The sequence below is a fragment of the Heterodontus francisci genome, unplaced genomic scaffold (assembly GCF_036365525.1).
Source record: "Heterodontus francisci isolate sHetFra1 unplaced genomic scaffold, sHetFra1.hap1 HAP1_SCAFFOLD_51_1, whole genome shotgun sequence".
Lineage (NCBI taxonomy): Eukaryota > Metazoa > Chordata > Chondrichthyes > Heterodontiformes > Heterodontidae > Heterodontus > Heterodontus francisci.
Window position 1 is genome coordinate 739,810 of NW_027141937.1, and position 20,934 is coordinate 760,743.

Below are 20,934 nucleotides of genomic sequence, written 5' to 3' on the forward strand. Positions count from 1 at the left end.
TGGCCTGAAGTTACAGAATTGGTTACAGCCATTTTACTAAAAAACTTACCTGAGACAGGATCATGGTCTCTCCCCTGCTCCTCTTCCAGACATTTCCACAATCTCACAAACACTTTCACAAAGAGTGAGGACTTCCTCCCGCACTTCCCTGCTTTACCTTCTGGAGGAATGCAGTCCGGCTACTTCTGATTGGTTACTGTCTGCTGAATCTCATTGGCTGGTTCATGTCACCAATCAGGTAGCTGCTATTTCGCCGATCATCAAAGGGCAATGAGAAAATGGGGCGGAGATTGGCAGTGGCAAATTGTCAGAGCTGAAACCCATTCACAAATTTGAAAAGCCCGCAAAAATATTTGTAAAACAAGGAACAGCTGAAATATAATAAATAATATCGTCTGAAGAGTAAAATGTATTTCACCATCTCCTTATATTGTGTTTCTCCTCATTGTCCATCACAGATACCAGACTTACTTTCCTTCCGGGAGCGGAGCAGAGAGGAGTGGACCTGTGGGGAGAACGCCGAGAGCAGAACCAATAAATTGAGCCCAAGGATCGCGGCCCAGTCACTCACCTTCCGGGAGAGGTCTGGACCTGTGGGGAGAACAGCGACAGTGGAGCCGATACATTGAGCCTGAGGATCGTGGCCCAGTCACTCACCTTCCGGTAGAGGAGCGGACCTGTGGGGAGAACACCGAAAGTGGAGCCGATAAATTGAGCCTGAGGATTGCGGCCTAGTCACTCACCTTCCGGGTGAGAAGCGGAGAGCAGTCCAGGCACGCCGGAGTTTGAAAACAAAGTGAGCAGTGATGTCACAGGAAGGCTGCAAGGTGATTGGTTGGTGAGTATCTGCTGTGAGGGAGTTACTCTAAATAGCTGGGTAAGTAACTAAAAGTAAAGGGAAAGGTCTACAGTTTTTTCAATAAAGGAGGTCGTGTTTTTTGGGGGAGAATCAAGGTCCCTAGTGTAAATAATTAAATTTTTGGGTAATTTAAGGGGATAAATTAAGGGTAAGTCATGGCAGGGCAGCTCAGCAATGTGGAGTGATCCTCCTGTGCAATGTGGGAAGTCAGGGACACTTCCAGTGTCCAGGGCGAACACGTGTGCAGGAAGTGTCTCCAGCTGAAGCTACTCGAAATCCACGTTTCGGATCTGGAGCGGCGGCTGGAGATACTGTGGAGCATCTGCGAGGCTGAGATCATTGTGGATAGCACATATAGGGAGGTGGTCACACCGCAGGTAAAGACTGCTCAGGCAGAAAGTGAATGGGTGACCACCATGCAGAGTAGAAGAACTAGACAGGTAGTGAAGGAGTCCCCTGGATCCATCTCGCTTTCTAACAGATTTTCTACTTTGAATACTGTTGGGGGAAATAGCTTCTCAGGGGAATGCAGCAAGAACCAAGTCTGTGGCACCACAGCTGGATCAGCTGCACAAGAGGGGAGGAAAAGGAGTAGAAGAGCTATAGTGATAGGGGATTCTATCGTAAGAGGTACAGATGGGCATTTCTGTGGCTGCAAACGTGACTCCAGGATGGTATGTTGCCTCCCTGGTGCTAGGGTCAAGGATGTCACAGAGTGGCTGCAGGACAAGGGGGAGGGTGAACAGTCAGAGGTCATGGGACACATTGGCACCAATGACATAGGTAGAAAGAGGGATGAGGTCCTGCAACCAGAATTTAGGGAGCTAGATAGCAGATTAAAAAGCAGGACCTCAAAGGTTGTAATCTCTGGATTACTCCCAATGCCACATGCTAATGAGTATAGGAGTAAGAGGGTAGAGCAGATGAATGCTTGGCTGAGGATATGGTGCAGGAGGGAGGGCCTTAGTTTCCTCGACCACTGGGTCTGTTTCTGGCAAAGGTGGGACCTAACTGTACAAGTTGGACGGGTTGCACCTGAACTGGAACGGGACCAACATACTTGCTGAGCGGTTTGCCAGTGCTGTTTTGCGGGGTAGGGGGGGTTTAAATTAATTTGGCAGGGGGGTCGGATACAGAGTGGAGGTACAGTAGGGGGTTAAACACAGTCAAATTTAAAAGAGAAACTGAGTCAGTCTGGAAGGCAGAGCAAATATAGACCTGTTATGTCACAAGTGAAAAATGCAAGGCTGGATTGCATCTATTTTAATGCAAGGAGTCTTACTAATAAGGCAGATGAATTGAGGGCGATGATTAGCACATGGGATTATGATCTTATTCCTATCACAGAGACATGGTTGAGGGAGGGGCTGGACTGGCAGCTCAGTATTCCAGGGTACAGAATCTACAGGCAAGACAGGTGAGGGAGTAAAAGAGGAGGTGGCATTGCACTGTTGATCAAGGAGTCAATTACTGCAGTAAGGAAGGATGATATCTCAGAAATTCCTCAAATGAGGCCATATGGGTAGAAGTTAATAACAAAAAGGGGACAATCACTTGGCTGGGAGTGTACTACAGGCCTCTAAACAGACAGGAAGAGATAGAGGAGAAAATATGTAGCCAAATCTCAGAGAGGTGGAAGAATCTTCTTCTTTGGCCTCCTTGTTTCGAGAGACAATGGGTAAGCACCTGGAGGTGGTCAGTGGTTTGTGACGCAGCGCCTGGAGTGGCTATCAAGGCCAATTCTAGAGTGATAGACTCTTCCACAGGTGCTGCAGATAAAATTGGTTGTCAGGGCTGTTACACAGTTGGCTCTCCCCTTGCGCTTCTGTCTTTTTTCCTGCCAATTGCGAAGTCTCTTCGACTCGCCACACTTTAGCCCCACCTTTATGGCTGCCCGCCAGCTCTGGCGATCACTCGCAACTGACTCCCACGACTTGTGATCAATGTCACAGGACTTCATATCGCGTTTGCAGACGTCTTTTAAGCGGAGACATGGACGGCCGGTGGGTCTGATACCAGTGATGAGCTCGCTGTACATTGTGTCCTTGGGGATCCTGCCATCTTCCATGTGCACACATGGCCAAGCCATCTCAAGTGCCACTGGCTCACTAGGGTGTATATGCTGGGGATGTGTTGGCGATACGGTCCTGCCACTTGATGCCAAGGATTCTCCGGAGGCTACGAAGATGGAATGAATTGAGACGTCGCTCTTGGTTGACATACGTTGTCCAGGCCTCGCTGCCGTAGAGCAAGGTACTTAGTCACAGGCTTGATACACTTGGACTTTTGTGTTCCGTGTCAGTGCGCCATTTTCCCACACTCTCTTGGCCAGTCTGGACATAGCAGTGGAAGCCTTTCCCATGCACTTGTTGATTTCTGCATCGAGAGACAGGTTACTGGTGATAGTTGAGCCCAGGTAGGTGAACTCTTGAACCACTTCCAGAGCGTGGTCGCCGATATTGATGGATGGAGCATTTCTGACATCCTGTCCCATGATGTTCTTTTTCTTGAGGCTGATGGTTAGGCCATATTCGTTGCAGGCAGCCGCAAACCTGTCGATGAGACTCTGCAGCCACTCTTCAGTGTGAGATATTAATGCAGCATCGTCAGCAAAGAGGAGTTCCCTGATGAGGACTTTCCGTACTTTGGTCTTCGCTTTTAGACGGGCAACCTGCCACCTGATCTTGTGTGGAGGAAAATTCCTTCTTCTGAAGGGTTGAACGTATGTGAGAGCAGCAGGGAGAAGAAGACCCCAAACAATGTAAGTGCGAGAACACAGCCCTGTTTCATGCCACTCAGGATAGGAAAGGGGTCTGATGAGGTGCCGTTATGCTAAATTGTGCCTTTCATATTGTCATGGAATGAGGTGATGATACTTAGCAGCTTTGGTGGACATCCAATCTTTTCTAGTAGTCCGAAGAGATCACGTCTGCTGACGATGTCAAAGGCTTTGGTGAGATCTATGAAAGCAACGTCGAGGGGCATCTGTTGTTCACGGCATTTCTCCTGTAGCTGGTAAAGGGAGAACAGCATGTCAATGTTGGATCTCTCTGCTCGAAAGCTACACTGTGCCTCAGGGTAGACACGCTCAGCCAGCTGCTGGAGCCTGTTTAAAGTGACTCGAGTGAAGACTTTCCCCACTATCCTGAACAGGGAGATTCCACGGTAATTGTTGCAGTCACCGCGGTCACCCTTGTTCTTATAGAGGGTGATGATATTGCCATCGCGCATGTCCTATGGTACTGCTCCCTCGTCCCAGCACAGGCAAAGCAGTCCGTAGAGTGCTGGAAGTATAGCAGGCTTGGTACTCTTGATTATTTCAGGGTAATGCTGTGCTTCCCAGGTGCTTTTCTGCTGGCTAGAGAATGAATGGCATCACTGAGTTCCGATTTTGTTGGCTGTACGTCCAGCTCATCCATGACTGGCAGAGACTGGGCTGCATTGAGGGCGGGCTCAGTGACAACATTTTCCCTGGAGTACAGTTCTAGGTAGTGCTCCACCCAGCAGTCCATTGACTTCCGTTGGTCAGTGATTATGTCCCCTGATTTAGATTTGAGGGGGGCGATCTTCTTGACGGTTGTCCCAAAAGCTCTCTTATTGCCATCATACATTCCTCTGATGTTTCCGGTGTCAGAGGCCAGCTGAATATGACTGCATTGGTGTTGCCAGTAGTCATTTGCACATTGCCTGGTTGTTCTTTGTGCAGCGCTTCTGGCTGCTTTAAGAGCTACGGATGTTAACTCGCTGGGGGCTTTCTTGTAGTTCAACAGTGCAATGCGCTTAGCGGCTCTGACAGATTCCAGCTCTTCAAAGTTTGATTGAAACCAGTCTGCATTCTGCTTCACACGTTTGCCATTGGTGATCATAGCTGAGTCATAGATGGCATCTCTGATGTGGGCCCACTTGGTCTCTGCATCCCCTGTTGGAGTGTTTTGAAGGACTTTATCAAGTGAATTTAGAAACTTACGTAACAGCTGTGGATAAGAAATTCTGCTAGTGTTGATGCGCGGGCGGCCCTTCCGCTTGGAGTGATGCAGCTTCTTTGGTTTGAGTCTAACCTTGCTGCATACCACACACTGCACACCACACACATCCTTGTCCACTCAACACAGTATTAGACTGGCAGCAAAGTAAGCTTGTGTGCAGCTTGCTGTGAAATGGCATGAGACTGACATCTCTTGGTGTGAAATAGAACTGCAAGAGGGAAATTGATGGATAATAAAAACCTCGGTGGGAATGTCAGCTGTGAGGGGGGTACAAAGGGCCGGATTTTATTTGCTTCACTCCCCCCGAGATTCCGGCCCTGCTCCAATTCTGGTCTTTTGAGCATCACTGATTGTTATCGCTCCACCGCTGGCAGCTGTGACATCAGCTGTCCAGGCCCGAAGCCCGAGATTTCCCTCCCTGAACTCTCCGCCTCTCGACATCTCTTCCCTCCTTTAAAACACTCATGGAAGCCGACTTCTGTGACCAAGCTTTTGACCATCTGCTCTAATACGGTCTTGTGTGGCTTGGGGTCCAAATTTGCTTTCCGACTCTCTTGTGAAGTGCCATGGGACGCTGTATTACGTTAAAGGTGCTCTATAAATTTACACACAAGTTGTTGTTGTTTTTGGTCTGGAATGTATTGCCTGAGAGAATGGTGGAAGGAGACTCAAACATAAGGTTGAAAAGGGAATTTCGATAAATCGTTGAAAGGAAATGAAAGAGCTGCCACAGGCACGATGGGCCGCCCTGGTTGTAGATGTCGTCGTCGTCATCCTTCCTTCTACGTGAGATGATGGACTTGCAGCAAATCCATTGGTGATGGGATAGTTTCCCATGGTGCACTTTGTCCGATAGCTGAAGAGGTCAATCTGTGAGAGGCAGGTTCTTCCACAAGTGACACATATGAGGTGGGATTCTCAGGTGTCGCTGTTTTCCATGCTGGCACCTGCTGTCAAGCTGCTGTAGTCACTGATCGTCATGGTGATGCACACACCAATCCAGGGGTAATATCACCATTTCCCTCTGTTGTTGGCCAATGTCTCCCATGTGTGAAAATCGATGTTTCGGGCCTTCATGCCCTGCTTGCAGGCATCCTTGAAGTGGGTCTTTGGGCATCCAACTGGTCTTCTGTCTCCGGCTACCTCCCCATACAGAATACCCTTGGGAATGTGTCATCTTCCATCCTGCAAACGTGCCTGAGCCAGCAAAGTCACCTCTGCTTGACGAGTGTGAGCATACTCGGGAGATTTGCTTTTGAAAGCATTGTTACATTTGTGATTTTGTCCAGTGTTTATTTGCGCAGTGTCTCACTGTCTTTTGCACAACTGCCTTGGCTAATTTCAAGTCATATAATGTTCTGGCTGCTGGTTTCATGTTGTTCATCAGGTCGGTTCTGCTTTTTGCTTCAATAACAGATGTCATCTCTGCTGAGTAGGTGGGGAAGAGACAGTTGCCCACCTCCTTCTGGAATGTGTCTTTGCAAAGCAGGTGTGGAAAGAGATGCTGTGGTTTTTGTCGAGGTTCATCCCAAGTAGCTCTGTAACACAGGAGTCTGTGCTCTCCGGGCTGTTCCCAGGGATGCACACCGAGATAAACATCAACTGCTGCTGGAGGACCATCAATTTGGTGATAGACACTCTTTGGTCTGCCCTAAACTTGCTGGTCTTCCAGCGCAAAATGTTGTCCACGACTGAGTGTTGCAGACTGGCACATTCCAAGGTCCAGGACTACGTGCTGAGGGACGCACTAAAGCTTGGGGTAGCCACTGCAAAGGCTCAATGGGGAAAGACCGCTGTGTAAGGTCCCCCCGCCATAGTGAACTGGGCAGCTGGACCCATTGGAAACCCCTTGTGCTGTAGACACCAGATATGGGTTTGCTGTAAAATGTCCATGTCAGGTAAAATGGAATGGAAGGGTTGTGAGGCAACTCACTCCTGTATTGAAGAAAACTGATTTCCTTTGCACTTTTTGGAATGTCAACTTGGTGCTGTTTTGAACTGTTGTATAATGCATTTTTTACAGATTTATATGAATAAAGCATATTTTTCGGAATAAAAACCTGGGGATTCATATGCATAGTTCTTTGAAGGTGGCAGGACACATTGAGAAAGTAGTTAGCAAAGCATATGGGATCTTGGCTTCATCAATAGAGGTACTGACTACAAAAGTAGGGAAGTTATGCTGAACCTGCATAAATTTCTAATTGGGCCACAACCAGAGAATTGCATCCAGTTCTAGTCAACACACTTTTGGAGGCATGTGAGTGTTCTTGAGAGGGTGGAGGAGATTTAACAGAATGGTTCCAGACATGAGGGATTTTAGCTGTAAGGTTAGGTTGGAGAAGCTGGGGTTGTTCTCCTTGCAGCAAAGGAGATTGAGGGGAGATTTGATAGACATGTACAAGATTATAATAAATATGACAGGTTTAGATAACTTACAGGGCTATGGGGATAGAGCGGGGGAATGGGACTGAATGGATTGATTTACATGGGCTTGATGGGCAAAATGACTTCCTGTACTGTAGTAACTCCAGGACTCAATGACTCTCTCTCCTTCTCTCTCTCTCTCTCTCTCTCTCTCTGTCTATCGCTTTACCTCTCTCTGCCTCTCTCTCTCTCTATCTGTCTTTAGCTGGTTCTCTAACTTTCTATCGCACTCTCTCTCTTTTTTTTCACTCTCTCTCTCCATTACACACATATTTGTCAATCACATGTCAAAGAAGGAAGCGTAATGAAGGAATGGCTGCGCCCTTGAAAATGTTTCCAGCAGAATAGTTAAATGTTTAAAGTTTCTGTCGGGGGTTTGACCTGAGATGGTGAGACACAAGGATGTGAGGTTATGAAAGTCTTCACCAAATGTAAAAGGGAATAATTTTCTTCACTGGTGAACCCAAAGGAACAAATATGGCACAAGAATGAGAAAAGTCAGAGGATTGAGAAACATCCAATGGTTCTTCACATATACAAGTCAGCAGACCCACAGAAATACAGTCGGTTGAGAGTTCAGATCCAGTGATAGACTGGACAAATATCGAGCCAGTGCTTTTTTATTTATAAACCCAACATCTGTCCACTTGGCTATTGCACCTCGTCTCGATGTATCTGATAATACTGATACTATTTGTATTCCACAGTTGCTTTGAAATCACAGGCAATATAAATGGATTGGGAATGTCAATGGTCAGGAACCATTAATGGATTGGGAAAGTCAATGGACTGGAAAATATCAGTGGATTGGGAAATTCTATAGACTGAGTTATATCAATGGATTGGGACAGTTCAGTACATTGTGAAACATCAATGGATTAGGAAACAGGAATTAAAGGGACAGATGGAGTTCAACCTGGAAAAGTGTGAAGTGATTCATTTTGGAAGGTCGAATTTGAATGCAGAATACAGGCTTAAAGACAGGATGCTTGGGAGTGTGGAGGAACAGAGGGATCTTGGGGTCCATGTCCATAGATCACTCAAAGTTGCCACCCAAGTTGATAGGGTTGTTAAGAAGGCGTACGGTGTGTTGGCTTTCATTAACAGGGGGATTGAGTTTAAGAGCCGCGAGGTTATGCTGCAGCTCTATAAAGCCCTGGTTAGACCACACTTGGAATATTGTGTTCAGTTCTGGTCGCCTCATTATCGGAAGGATGTGGAAGCTTTAGAGAGGGTGCAGAGGAGATTTACCAGGATGCTGCCTGGACTGGAGGGTATGTTTTACGAAGAAAGGTTGAGGGTGCTGGGGCTTTTCTCATTGGAACGAAGAAGGATGAGAGGTGACTTGATAGAGGGGTACAAGAATATGAGAGGCATAGATAGAGTGGATAGCCAGAGACATTTTCCCAGGGCAGAAAGGGCTATCACCAGGGGGCATAATTTTAAGGTGATGGAGGAAGGTCTCGGGGAGATGTCAGAGGTAGGTTCTTTACACAGAGAGTGGTGGGTGCACTGCCAGCGGTGGTAGTAGAAGCAGATACATTAGGGACATTTAAGTGACTCTTGGATAGGTACATGGATGATAATAGAATGAAGGGTATGTAGGTAGTTTGATCTTAGGGTAGGTTAAAGGTTCGGCACAACATCGTGGGCCGACGGGCCTGTACTGTGCTGTACTGTTCTATGTTCTATGTTCCAGATGAAAGGATTGCATTAATCAATGGATGAGAATGTGGAGAGGCAGGAGAAAATGATGCCATTTTAAGTAGGGGGCCGGGGGTTAGTAGAAACAGACCAGGGCTATTTTACTCTCTATCTCACTCCTTTCTTCTATCTGGCTCATTATCACATCCTCTCTCTCTAAGAGCAGTGGGAATCACTGGAACCCACACTTGTTGCTCAGGTTGTTTGGTTCCGGGAAAATACAAGGTCCACATCAGATTGACAGGAAGGATAAATGTGATTCAGAGCCAATCATATTCCTTTTGGTGATGTGTGCTCAGCCTTGTTATATCAGCAAAGGCAGCAGGAAATGCAAATCCTGAAGAGTTTTGATAGAGTAAAGAACGAGAAAGTGTTGCCAGTGACAGAAGGGTCAGTAACCAGAGGAAACACATTTAAAGTAATTGACAAAAGAATTCGAGTTGTGATGAGGAGATTGTTTTTTCAGCAGCGTGTTGTTCTGGTCTGGAATGCAATCCTGAAAGGTCAGTGGAAGCAGATTCAATGTTAACTCTAAATGGAATTGGATATATACCTGACATGGAAAATCTAACAGGGCAATGGGGGAAAGGACAGGAGTGCGGGATGTGGGATTAATAGAATAGCTCTGTTAAATATCAAGCAAATGCACAGTAATAAGGTTCTGTGCTTGGACCTCAGTTATTTTCACTCCATCAATGGCAGAGAAGGCTCGAGGAACCATGTGGCAACACCTCATGTTCTTCCCAGTGTCCAGAATAAAGTATAACATGACACTGATTTCCAGATGGCCGAAACTAATGCAACAGCCATCTTTTCTGGAAACATCACATTTAAAGTTAGAAACTAATCATAAGGCACGGACAGGGATTGAACCCGTGATTTTCAGTTTACGAAACTGACGCCTTACCACTTGGCCACCATGCCTTTCCTTAATGGACACCTGAGGCTCCAGAGGAGGATTTGTGATTCTTTTTCAATTTGGTTGAAACAGCATCGAGAAACATGCACAGAAATAAAGAGGGATTGTGGAATGGGGAACAGATCAGCCTCATTTCCATCATCAGCATCATGAAATCTTCATTCAGACATTCCATTCCCATCCTCAGCTTTTCTCACATCTGTACAATAATATAAGAGTGGACATTGGGTTGTTACTGGGCAGATTATATAAATAGACTATGTGCATCATCACAGGAAGTGCTGTAATATAATCTGTACGGCACCTCATGGAGAGTTGTAGATGAAACCTTCAATGCAAGATGTGCAGAGTAAACTCAGGTTATTTTAACCGTCAGATTCTTATAAATTCTGTACTAAGCCTTGACAGATATCAAAATATTAATTGGGGGCCACAGTAAACCAAAGCAAAGATGGAGAAATCTTTGCCTGTACCTTTGAACAGGTCACTGGACTGGACCAAGCCGAGGACTGGCCGAGATGGTTCCAGAGGTTTGCAAGGTATCGTACTGCATCGGGTCTCGTGCAGAAGCCAGACATGGAACAGGTCAGTACGCTATTGTCTGCAATGAAGGGAGTGTGCAGGCAACATCCTCATGAAGAACAGAAGGCTACATGTGAAGAAGTTATTAAGGCACTCAAGACATATTTAAATTGAGGAAAAAAATGTCATCGTGGAGCCAAAGTTAAAACGCTGCATTTGCTGACAACGCAACCACCAGGTGACGCTGTACTGGTACATGCGCAAATGCAGCCTCTTCCACTGAAACGTCACTGTCTGTGACATTCAGGCAGCTGCCAGGCTTAAAGATGGAGCTACTCAATTTATCACAGAAAACAACTTCGACCCAAAAATCCCCTCAAAGTTTGCCATCGCCGCCTCCGTCCCACCCCCAACAGTCCCCCGCTCCTTCTTGTGCATTCGCCAGTTATATAGTACCAAGTCATCTTAATTCACCTAAAGTGAATTACTTTCGGAGCAGTGACTGTCATTTCATAAGCAAATATGGCACATATCTACACAATGGACATGTTTTGGTTGATACTCGGAGAACGTTGCGCTGTTTGAAGTCTCATCAGAAGGACAGCACCTCTGACAGTGCTGCACACCCTCTGTAATTCAGTGAGGTTTCATAGAGTCATAGAGTTATACAGCACAGAAACAGGCCCTTCGGCCATCGTGTCCGTGCCGGCCATCAAGTACCTATCTATTCTAATTCCATTTTCCAGCACGTGGCCGTAGCCTTGTATTCTGTGGCGTTTTGAGTGCTCATCTAGATACTTCTTAAATGTTGTGAGGGTTCCTGCCTCTACCACTCCTTCAGGCAATGTGTTCCAGATTCCAACCACCCTCGAGGCGATACATTTTTTCCTCAAATCCCCTCTAAACAGTGCCATCCCATTCTCCAGACGATCATTCCCCGCTTCCCCCCATCCCACTCTCTGACTGCTCACTCCCCGCATCACCCGCCACCACCCCCATCCTGCTCTCTGGCTGCTCTCACTCCAGGCCATGGGCTCTGCCACTTCCCTCCTCTCGGCCACTCGCTCCAACATTGCCCCATCACCCCTCGAGGCTCGCCTTGCTTTATCGGGTGGTGCGGTGAAGAATGATCGAATATTGGAGCGAGAGGCCGAGAGGAGGGAAGCAGCATGGCTTGGAGCTAGTGTCTGGAGTGACGTGGGGGGGAAGCGGGGCGTGAGTGGACGGAGAGAGGGCAGTGTGGGGGTGGGGGGGTAGCAAGCGGCCGGAGGGCGGGGGAGCGGGGTAGCAAGGAGCGGGCAGTGAGCGGCCTGGAGTGAGTGGCTGAGAGGTGGTAGAGAGTTTTCCCGCGCATGCGCCACTTCGTCCTGGAAGACGTAGGCTGAGCATGCACAGCATCTCAGAGCGCAGGAGAGTGTTTGTGCATGTGCGCAGCTTGGAGCGCTTTGATGACGTCGGCTGGCAGCTGCATTGTCAGGAATCACTTTGAATTTAATAAGCGTACAAAACAGAAAGGGGAGAGTATTCACTCATTTATCAATGACTTGTACAATCTCACGGAGGATTGTGAATACGGCAACTTAAGAGAAGAGCTGAATGGAGACAGGATTGTGTTCGGGGTATTAGACAACACCCTTTCAGATCATCTACAGTCCAGGGCTGATCTCACATTAACGAAAGAGTATCAATTGAGCAGCCAAGCAGAGGTTAGAAAGTTTAACCAATCTGTTGTCCGAGGGGACAGGGAGAGTCTGATCTCGAGAGTTGCAGACTCAATTGAATTTGTTAAGAAAGCAAAAGGAAAAATTAGTGGTAAAAGACAAGAAAGACGGGAAGAGCATCTAGTGGTAGCTGCAATCAATTGCAGTAGGTGTGGCCGAGAGAGACACAAGTGGGAAAACTGCCTCGCCAAAGAAGCTGAGAGTTTTTCTTGCAGAAAGATGGGACACTTTCAGTCAGTGTGTGGCAGTAAAATACCAGCACTGAATATAATTAAAGGGAGATCCCAAGAGAGAAAAAAACATTAATATAGTACAGGATATCCAAAGTGTGGAAATACATTTTTTAGGTGAAATCCAGGAAATAAAGTGAGAGTTGCTGAACGACAGAAATTCTGAAATATTTTAAGATAGAGGTAGATAGATTCTTGATAAACAAGGGGGTGAAAGGCTATCGGGGGCAGATGGGAATGTGGAGTTGAGGTTACAATCAGATCAGCCATGATCTTATTGAATGGTGGAGCAGGCTCGAGGGGCCGAGTGGTCTACTCCTGCTCCTAATTGGTATGTTTGAATGTAAGAAAACATGTTCTAGATACAATGAGAACTATCATTTGTTTGGAAATGGATTTGAAACCCCTTTTATCAAAAGCTTATGGAGCTTTAATTTTTCTACAATTCACAGACAAATCCTTGTGGAGTTGAGATTGACAGAAACAATGGGCTGGATTCTATAGAGCCCTCGATGTCGAGATCTGTGGTGGGGGTGGGGTGGGAGCCGCCTGAAGATGGCTCCGTATGAGGCCCGCCACGGACCTCAACGCCGGCAGGGCCTGGCTCGATATTGCCGGCGACGGCGAGGCCTTGTGGGGGACCCCCACCGCTCGGCAACGGGACCACAAACCTGCATTAATTATTATCCCATCACTTCCTGATATCCCACTGTGATCATCAGCCCAGTGGCCGGCATTGCCGTGCCTTCGGAGCCCCATCCGGGGAAATGAGGTGCAACACTGGTGGGGAGGGGGGAGAAGGTAAGTTTCTCAGTGTGGGGGAGGGGGGAAGGAGTCAAATTAATGTCATGGGTGTAGGGGATGGTGGGAAGGGTTATAATTTACAGTTTGTGCAGTTTTGGGCGGAGGGTCAGATGGTAAAGGTAGGTTTTCGGAGGGAAGGGCAAATGATTAATTTAACTGTTATTGGGGGGATGGGAGAGAGGCAAAAGCAATGTATTTATTTCATTTCATTTAATCTTCCTTTAAATATTTTCCAGTAGGACTAACAGCCCTTTAAAAATGGCTGACACTCCAGTACAGTACTAAGGCAGTGCTGCACTATCAGAAATGCTGTTTTTCAGGTGAGACAGAAAACTGAGGATCCCTCTGCCCTCTCAGGTGGATGTTAAAGGTACCATGGCACTATTTCAGAGAATAGAAGGGGAATTATTTCTGGGATGCTGGTCATTGTTTAACCCTGAATCAACATCATTTAAAAACAGATTATCTTGTTTTTATCACATTGTTGTTTCTGGGAGCTTGCTGTGCGCACATTGGCCACCATGTTTCCTACATGACTACAGTGACTACACTTGGAAAGTCCTTCATTGGCTGTAAAAGACTTTGCAACGTCCTGTGGTCGTGAAATGCAAGTCTTGCTTTTTCCATTGTTATCAGTGTCATTGTGATCAAAAGATAGGATTCGTGAGCACAAAATTTCAATCAATTTTGATTAAAATAATGTAAAAGCATCTATATTCTTGCACTGTACTTAATAATCTCCATCTTCCTATCCTTACAGAGTGCAATGTCATCGACCCTGAAATTGATTCCAGAATCTCATAGAATCTTAGACTCATAGAAAGTTTAAGGCACAGAAAGAGGCCACTTGGCACTCAGACAATTTCAGCCCAGTTCTGATGAAAGGTCACAGACCACAAACGTTAACTCTGTTTCTCTCTCCACAGATGCTGCCAGACCTGCTGAGTATTTCCAGCATTTTCTGTTTTTATTTCAGATTTCCAGCATCTGCAGTATTTTGCTTCTGTGTTAATTTGAAAGTTAAAACTGAACCACCTGTTTACAATTCACACTGGCGTCTCCCATGAAATGATTCTGTATAATGTTGATGTAATGAATACAGACTCTGAGCACAGAGCTTCCTGTGCGGAATTGGGGATATGAAAACCAGCAGACTCTGCAGGAATTTCCACTGGGAGCACAAATTCACAAAATCTACCTTTTATATATCGATTCATTTTGATTGTCCTTCTGGAAAATTATTTTGCAACAATTTAAACATCAACCCACAGCTCCATGACTGGGTCAATTATGAGGTCATCCTCTGACAGGTCATGTGACAGCTGGATCCACAAGACATCAGAACCAGATTTGTGACTGGATTAAAACCCGGAATCCTGTCACAATGGCTTTTCAAATAAAGCTGTTGCTGTTTGAAAACACAGCAGTTAAACTTTCTGCCTGACCATGAGGGGAGCTAGGGAGAAATTTACAAAACTAAATCCTTTTACAAAATAGTTCAAAAATCATTCACATCGAAATCATGTGAGGATTCATATGCAGTAGAGAAACAAGCAGAATACAGAAAGTACAGAGGAGAGCTGAAAAAGGAAATGAGATCAGCAAGAGAATGTATGACAAAAGATTAGCAGGTCACATAACTGGGAACACTGAAGTCTTTTACCAACATATGGACAGTCAATGAAAGGGTGGGTCAATTAGGAGATCCTGTGGAGGCAGAGGGTGTGGCTGAGGCACTAATTAAGTATCACAAAATAAGCAGATGCTGCAAATGTCACAGTAAAGGAGGAGGAAGTGAAGAAATTGGACAGGATGAAAATAGATAAAGTGGAGACAATTACAAGGTTGGCAGCTCTCACAGTAGAAAAGTCACCCAGTTTGAATGGGCTGCAGCCTGGGTTGCTGAGGGAAGTAAGGGTGGAAATATCAGAGACTCGAACCACAATCTTTCAATCCTCCTTAAATATGGGAATGTTGCCAGAGGACTGGAGGATGCAGGTAAGCTTGGGTAGTTCGATCTTAGTTTAATTTGACCATTTTTATAATGTATCCATTGCAATAACTAACAAGGTCAAGAAAGCCATTTTATAATTAACACATGACCAAAGGAGCCATTTTGTGTTCAGTACTAACGTGCCGTGTAGAGGACACTATTTGTGCTTAAACATTAGCACAACACGGGAAGAAACGGTTACCGTGGAATAAGCTCTCACTCAATTGGTGCAGAGTATGAGCGCCAGGGGTTACTTCTGACAGTTGAAGAGATCATCGCATCTCATTGATAGCTACCACCCACTCCAAGCTGGGTAGCCCCCAGTCAGTTAGGTGCTGTCCTGCCACGACCTGCTTGCTTCAATGGGTGCTTGTAGCTTAGAGAGTCATCTCTCAACAGACGGATTGATAATCTATGCACCAAGAAAAACAAGCTCAACAAAGAAGACACCAGTCCTTCGCATCACAAGCTGGAATGTGAGGACCATGTGTCCTGGCCTTACTGACACCCTTCTGCAGGTTGATGACACACACAAGACAGCTTTGATGGACAAAGAACTCACAAGACTCAATGTGAACATTGCTGTGCTGCAAGAAACTAGACTCGTTCAAAGTGGATCCCTCAAAGAGAAACACTACACCTTCTTCTGGCAGGGGAAAGCCCAAGAGGCAACTCGTGAGCATGGAGTGGTTTTCACAGTAAAAAACACGCCACTTGAGATGAGTGAACCACCCACAGTAGGCTCAGAGAGACTTCTTACTCTTCACTTGTCCACAAGCGTGGGCCCAGTTAATCTCATGTGCATCTATGTCCCGACACTCACCTCCACCCCAGATGTCAAGGATCAATTCTATGTGACACTGGATACTGCCATCAGTAGAATTCCCAGCACTGAGGGACTGTACCTTCTAGGAGACTTCAACGCAAGCTTGGGTACTGACTACAGCTTGGCCAACGAGCATAGAGCACCAAGGGATTGGCAAGATGAATGAAAATGGACAGAGGTTGCTGGAGCTATGCTGTCACCATGGATTCTGTGTGATGAACAGCTACTTCCAGGTCAAGCTGTGCCACAAGGTGTCCTGGAGACATCTGAGATCACACCACTGGCACCAGCTAGACCTTATCATCACCAGACATACCACCCTCAGCAGTGTCCTCATCACTCACAGCTACCACAGCGCTGACTGTGACACTGATCACTCCCTGGTGTGTAACAAGGTCAGGCTTCAGCCAAGGAAGCTTCATCCATCCAAGAAGAACGTCGTCCTCAGATCAACACTTGACGAACCACTGATCCAGAAAGGACCCAGGAGTTCCTCAACATCCTCGATCAGGCTCTTTCAGACAACAATGCTCAAGGTCTCAGTGTGGTGTCAAAGTGGAATCATCTGTTAACAAGCAGATGGAAAGGTGAGTGGAGCATTACCTTAAACTCGACATAACGGAGAATATTGTCATTGAAGTGGCTCTCACTGCCATTCCAGACTTCCCTGTCATGGAGGAGCTGGACAGTGACCCCACCATAGTGGAGCTCAACAAAGCCATTGACCATCTTGCCAGTGGTAAAGCCCCGGGAAATGATGGTATTCCACCTGGAATCATCAAAAGTGGAAAAGTGGCTCTACTGCAGCATCTCCATGAACTTCTGTGTCTCTGTTGGAAGGAAAGATCTGCACCTCAAAACATGCGTGATGCAAACATTGTCACCTTGTACAACAATAAGGGGGAATCGCAGTGACTGCAGCAATTAGCGAGGCATCTCCTTGCTAAGTATTGTGGGGAAGGTCTTTGCTCGCATTGCTCTGACCAGAGCCTGGCATCACACATCTATCCTGAGTCTCAGTGCAGCTTCAGAGCTGGTAGATCGACAGTCGACATGATTGTCTCACTTCGGCAGTTACAGGAGAAGTACTGTGAACAGTACAGACCACTCTACATTGTCTTTACATATGAACATACGAATTAGGAGCAGGAGTGGGCCACTCGTCCCTTCGAGCCTGCTTCACCATTCAATAAGCTCATGGCTGAACTGATTACTCCACATTTCCATCTATCTCCGATAACCTTTCACCCCCTTGCAGATAAAGAATCCATCCATCGCTCCCTTAAAAATATTCAAAGACTCTGCTTCCACCGCCTTTTGAGGAAGAAAATTCCAAAGACTCACGACCCTCTGAGGGGCAAATAGCTCCTCATCTCTGTCTTAAATGGGTGACCCCTTATTTTTAAACAGTGACCCCCTAGCTCTAGATTCTCCCACAAGGGGAAACATCCTTTCCACATCCACCCTGTCAAAACCCCTCAGGATCTTGTATGTTTCAATCATGTCGCCTCTTTCTCTTCTAAACTCTAGTGGATACAAACCTAGCCTGTCCAATCTTTCCTCGTAAGACAGCCCACCCATTCCATGTATTAGTCCAGTAAACCTTCTCTGTACTACCTCCAATGCATTTACATCCTTCCATAAATAAGGAGACCAGTACTGTACTCAGTACTGCAGAAGTGGTCTCACCAATGCCCTATATAGCTGAAGCATAACCTCCCTACTATTGTATTCAATTCCCCTGGCGATAAATGATAACATTCTATTAGCTTTCCTAATTACGTGCTGTACCTGCAGACTAACCTTTTGCGATTCGTGCACTAGGACACCCAGATCCCTCTGCATCTCAGATCTCTGCAATCTCTCACCATTTAGAGAATATGCTTTTTTATTCTTCCTGCCAAAGTGGACAATTTCCCACTTTCCCACATTATACTCCATTTGCCAGGTCTTTGCCCAGTCACTAACCTATCTATATCCCTTTGTAGCCCCCTTATGTCCTCTTCACAACCTACTTTCCGACCTATCTTTGTCATCAGCAAATTTAGCAACCATACTTTTGGTCCCTTCATCAAAGTCATTTCGAGAATTGAAGAAGGTTGAGGCCCCAGCACAGATCCTTGTGACACACCACTCGTTACTTCTTGCCAACCAGAAAATGACCCATTTATGCTGACTCTCTGTTTCCTGTTCGCTAGCCAATCTTCTATCCATGCCAATATGTTACCCCTGACACCATGTGCTTTTATTTTCTGCAATAACCTTTGATATGTCACCTTATCCTTCTGGAAATCGAAATACAATACATCCACCGGTTCCCCTTTATCCACAGCACATGTAACTCCCTCAAAGAACTCCAATAAATTGGTTAAACATGATTTTCCTTTCACAAAACCATGTTGACTCTGCCTGATTACCTTATTTTTTTCTAAATGCCCTGCTATAACATCTTCAGTAATCGCTCCTAACATTTTCCCTAAGACAGATGTTAAGCTAACTGGCCTGTCGTTTCCTGCTTTCTGTCTCCCTCCCTTTTTGAATAAATGAATTACATTCGCTACTTTCCAATCTAACAGAACCTTCCCGAAGCGAGGGAATTTTGGAAAATTAAAACCAGCGCATCAACTATCTCACTAGCCACTTCAGGACCTGGCGACTTGTCAGCCCGCAGCTCCAACAATTTGTTTAGTGCCACTTCCCTGGTGATTGTAATTTTCTTGTGTTCCTCCCTCCCTTCCATTTCCTGACTTGCAGCTAATACTGGGATGTTATTTGTATCCTCAATAGTGAAGACCAATCCAAAGTATCTGTTCAATTCATCTGTCATCTCTTAATTATCCATTATTAATTCCCCAGACACACTTTCCATAGGACCAACACTCCCTTTGTTAACTCTTTTCTTTTAAAAATAATCGAAACTCTTACTAGTTGTCTTTATATTTCTTGCTAGCTTTCTCTCGTACTCTAATTTTACCTTCCTTATCAATCTGTTAGTCATTCTTTGCTGTTTGTTTTATATTCTGTCCAATCTTCTGACCTGCCTCCCATCTTTGCACAATTATAGGCTTTTTCTTTAAGTTTGATAGTATCTTTAACTGTTTTCATTAAACATGATGGTGAGTCCCACCTTTGGAATTTTTCTTTCTCGTTGAAATGTATCTATTCTGTGTATTCTGAAATTTTCCTTAAATGTCTGCCACTGCATCTCTATTGACTTATCCCTTACCCTAATTTGCCAGTTCACTTTAGCTAGCTCTGCTTTCATGCCCTTATAATTGCCCTTATTTAAGTTTAAAATACTAGTCTGGGACCCACTCTTCTCTCCCTCAAACTGAATGTAAAATTCAATCATATTATGATCGCTGCTACTTTGGGGCACCTTAACTATGAGGTCATTAATTAATCCTATCTCGTTGCACAATGCCAGGTCTAGTATAGCCTGCTCTCAGGTTGGCTCCAGAACTTATTTTTCCAAGAAATTATCCCAAAAACATTCCATGTACTCCTCATGTAGGCTACCTCTGCCCATCAGAATTTTCCAGTCGATATGGAGATCAAAATCCCCCATAATTATTGCTGTACATTTCTGACAAGCTGCCATTATTTCTTTTTTTATACCCCATCCTACAGTGTGGTTAATGTTAGGTGGCCTGTACACCACTCCCACTAGTGACTTCTTGCCTGTATTATTTCTCATCTCAACTTAAACTGCTTCTTCATCGTGATCTCCTGAACTTAGGTCATCCCTCTCTATTGCGCTAATACCATCATTAATTAACAGAGTTACCCCACCACCTTTTCCAAGCTTCCTGTCCTTCCTAAATGCCATGTAACCTCCAATATTCACATCCCAATCTCTGTCGCCCTGCAGCCATGTCTCTGTAATGACTATCAGATCGTACTGATTTATTCTATTTGTGCTCTCAGTTCATCTGTTTTGTTTCGAAAGCTCCATGCATTCAGATACAGAGCATTTAGTTTTGTCCTTTTATTATTTTTGTAACCTCTAGCCTTATCTGTTGATTTACTCTTAGATTTGTCTGCTCTGTCCCTTCCTGTCACAGTCTGTTTATCATTTCCCATATTTATACCTTTCTCTCTTGCCTTGCCTCTCCTCCTAGATTCACCATATCTTCCCAAATTTGATCCCTTGCCCCCACTATTCAGTTTAAAACCGTCTCTAGTTCCCTAGTTATGTGGCTCGCGAGAACACCGGCACCAGCACGGTTCAGGTGCAGACCGTCCCAACGTTACAGCCACCACTTTCCCCAGTACTGGTGCCAATGCCCCACGAACCAGAACCCACTACTACCACACCAGTCTTTGAGCCACGCTTTAATTTTTCTAATCTTATTTGTCCTATGCCAATTTGCACATGGCTCAGGTAATAATCCAGAGATGATTACCTTTGAGGTTCTCCTACTTAATTTGGTGCCTAGTTCCTCATACTGACTATGCAGAACCTCTGTCCTTGTCCTGCCTATGTCGTTGGTACCGACATGGACCACGAAGACTGCATCCTCCCCCTCCCATTGTATGTTTCTCTCCAGCCCTGAGCAGATGTCCTGGCACCGTCAAGCAACACAGCCGTCTGGGCTCTTGCTCTTTGCTGCAGAGAACAGTGTCAATCCACCTTACTATACTGTCCCCTACTACCACTACATTCCATTTTTCTCACTCTTTGAGCCGCAAACACTTTTTTTTTATTTCCAAAATATACTTTATTCATAAAAATCTGTAAAAATTACATTCCAAACATTTCAAAACAGCATCAAGTCAAAGAATACAGACAGTGCAAAGGTGATCAGTTACCTTCTGTACAATCATGAGTTGCCTCACAACCCTTCCATTTCATTGTCATGCCATATACATTTTTACATTTACAGCACGCAAAAATTCTCCGATACAGTTCGAGGGGTTTCCCATGGATCCAACCCCTCAGT

At 45.5% G+C, this 20,934-nt stretch overlaps 1 non-coding gene across 1 annotated transcript; it reads right to left on the reverse strand.

Annotated features, from left to right (window-relative positions):
* Positions 1-9,828: 9,828 nt before the first annotated feature.
* Positions 9,829-9,900, reverse strand: trnat-cgu (transfer RNA threonine (anticodon CGU)). The gene has a single exon. It is a non-coding gene; the product is annotated as a tRNA-Thr (tRNA).
* Between the last annotated feature and the right edge of the window lie 11,034 nt (positions 9,901-20,934).